Source organism: Lycium ferocissimum, chromosome 11 (assembly GCF_029784015.1).
Source record: "Lycium ferocissimum isolate CSIRO_LF1 chromosome 11, AGI_CSIRO_Lferr_CH_V1, whole genome shotgun sequence".
Taxonomy (NCBI): domain Eukaryota; kingdom Viridiplantae; phylum Streptophyta; class Magnoliopsida; order Solanales; family Solanaceae; genus Lycium; species Lycium ferocissimum.
The window spans coordinates 50,155,096-50,158,176 of record NC_081352.1 but is presented as its reverse complement, the minus strand read 5'-3'; the positions used below and the strand labels follow the sequence as shown (position 1 = coordinate 50,158,176).

The 3,081-nt window shown below is 33.1% G+C and overlaps 1 long non-coding RNA gene across 2 annotated transcripts; it reads left to right on the top strand.

Annotated features, from left to right (window-relative positions):
* The first annotated feature begins 358 nt into the window (after positions 1-358).
* LOC132036267 (uncharacterized) lies at positions 359-2,603 on the top strand. 2 transcript variants are annotated; one of them, XR_009409544.1, is made up of 3 exons: positions 359-460; positions 816-859; positions 2,463-2,603. It is a non-coding gene; the product is annotated as an uncharacterized LOC132036267 (long non-coding RNA). The 2 variants fall into 2 exon arrangements; XR_009409545.1 differs by having other exon boundaries at positions 2,457-2,603.
* The last annotated feature ends 478 nt before the right edge of the window (positions 2,604-3,081 follow it).

Below are 3,081 nucleotides of genomic sequence, written 5' to 3'. Positions count from 1 at the left end.
GAAGTACCACTTAGTGTTAATATAAATGAAAGAGTGAACTCGATTAACAAAAATATCTCTAAATTAAAATGGAGGCATAAAAAATACTAGTTGCAGTGCAATATTTATGATGTTGAATAGCAAAAAATTGTTTGGACTCTATGTAATGGTGGATATTGAACAGTACAAATAAACAAGGTCGACATTTTACTTGTATAGCAAGAATAGGGAAAAGAGAGAGCGAGGAAGGACAAAAGGTATAAAAGAGTGGAAGAGGAAAAACAAAGTCAGGTAGCTACATGCAGTGTGGGACCCAAAACAAGAAATCACTTTTCAGTTACTACAAGAACACTCGATTGCTTCACCCTCCACTACACACACACTGCCCAAATCAAATCATAGTACAACATCACTCTTGGAAAAGGGTTTGTCCACTGCCTGAAAACCCAAACTTACTAATTAAACCACCATCTCCAGCCAGGTAATTGTCACTTTTCGCAGTATAATCCCTTTTATTTTATCTGGATATCTAACTCAGCTTGGTCCTTGCGCATGCAGGTGCCGTTGGATATTGGAAAACGGTTTCTTCAAATTCTGCAAATCTGGTTCTTCCAAAAATCTCTTTCTGCAAAATGTGTTTCTTCAAAAAAATCTGTTTCTTCAAAAAAAATCAGTTTCTCCAAAATATGTAGTTTCTCCAAACTCGAAAGATCTGCTCTCCTTCTTCCTCTACTCCGTCTCAATAGGTCTCTCTTCTTTCGCCCTGCTCATTCATTTTCTTTCTTATTATTAGCTGACTATTTTTATATATTTTATTTTATTATTCTTTTCTGTAGGAGATCTCAAGCTCTGAAGATTTAAAGGACAAAGATCCTCTTGCGTAAGTTGCTATTAATTTGTGATATTTATTTATTTTGCTTCAAGTCATGTCTCTTAATTTGGCATTTGCTTTGATTTCTTTTACTTTGTGTAATTATTGATTTCACGGTCTCAAATACAATTTTATAGTTAAGAGATTTATTGCTGTTAATTTAAGCATGTCTCTGTGGGGTGTATTCCTAAGGAATTACTTTTACATATCAAAATAGGAAATGAAAAGGAGTACTATATACTCTTTTGTTTTTGCTATAGAAAAATAAAATATACTCATAGCTGATAGTCATCTGTTCAAATGTTATCTCTGTTCAATTTGGCCACTGGATATATTGTTGTTGTACTTATTTGGTACGCATATTCCATTCAGAAGTCAAATTTAAGAGTTGTTAAATTAAATTACAAATTATAATAGGCAGGCTCATTATCTTCTTTATCTTATTAAATAATGTAATCTTTTAAATGATGCACATATCTTATTAAATAGAACATTAATTTATCAACAAAAAATAATTGTTTAACCAATTTTTGAAAGCCGCATTGCTAATTGAAAATAGGTGACAAAAGCACTTGTGATAAGAAGCACTTCTCGAAATAAGTTGATTTTGATAGCTTGTATAAGAAATTTTGGGCATGAAAAAAGGGTGTGACAATCCAATTCTTTCTTTGTTTTGTTAAATCTGGTATTAAAGTTGTAAGAACTGATAGTATCTGGTATGTTTTGGTGTTAAAAGGAAAGAGCCAAATTAACCAATACGCCTATATAGTATTTTGTAGATCTTTTAGATAATTTATTTCTGTAATTTCCAAAATGTTATATTGGATTTTGGTCTGAAGTATGGCCTTGGGATTCTCTTTAAATATTTGTCATTTCTTGTGACAGTGTCCATATGTTTAAAATATTTTGATTTGATTTGATTTCAAAGATTTTCTTGTTTGATTGGTGTTTGATTGGCCTAGCATCGTGGATCTCAAGTCTAAAGCTCTAAGTAAGGATGTATTGAGCCCCATGCGTCTTTGAACTTGATGTCGGCTACGATATGGAAATGTGCGACCACCTCATCTAAAAGTTACGGTACATCTAACTTATCCCACGTAGTGAACGTTAGGAAAAAGGCTTGTACCTTTCTTGCCTAGTAGGACCATTGAAAACTTTCTTGCCTTTTTGGTGGCTACTAAAAGTGAGAGAGACAATAATGACTTACCAAATCTTGTGACCATCTTGAGAAAAGGTTTATTAGAGTTCCCTTATAACAATAATGGCACAAAAGTTTAAATTGGGATGTGGCTTTAGACCCCATACTTGAGAATTGGAACATGTTTGGAGATATTCTATTAAGAAGCAGAGACATAGAGTTGTATCATTTTACTAGATGGTGAGGGATACCATTTTATGAGGTAGATTTTGGATGGGGGAAGCCAAAATGGATGAGCATTATGGAACTTCACTGCAAGAATACAATTGTGCTCATGGATGCTAAAGATGGTGGGATAGAAACTTGGGCTTGTTTTGGAGATAAATCATATATCAGAATTTGAACAAAACTCAGATTTACTAGCTTTTGCCACCATTAAATAATCAATTATGTGTTAATTTTTACTAGTCTCAGGTTCGAACAATGGGAATGGAGAAATTCCTGGTAGGGAGAGGTTCCCCCTTTATGGTTGTACGCAACTCGACTTTGGATTGGCAGGGAAGTGAGTTCTGGATATCAGATAGTTAAGGTTTTTCTTCTGTTTTTGTTTACCTATTTTTCGCACTCTTGTTGCATCTTTGTACTTTTACCTTCAAAGTCATAGATCAAGCTAATTTCCTTTTATACTGTAACAAACATCTTCTATTTGTGTTTGAAATAAATTTGGCACTGTCAATGTTCATAAGTCAAATCCCTGCATTAATGATTAACGAAACCTTAATTAGAATGTATAGTTCGAGTAAAGTTTCATTTTTTATCTTTTACGATATACAACTGATTTCAATAATGTGTACGTAATAAGTTACGAAATTAATGACATGCTAAATAGAATGAGACTAAGGATCATCTATTCGCCTTAACATGTTCTTGATCAGTGGATTTAGTTTTTCCATTTGTTGTTGGATATGCACGACGACGGATCTAGGATTTTAACATTATGAGTCTGGAGTTTACGATTCTAGAATGGTGACCTCAAGTTAACATACAATGATAACCACAGCAAGTAATAAAGAGTATTAATATTTAATATATT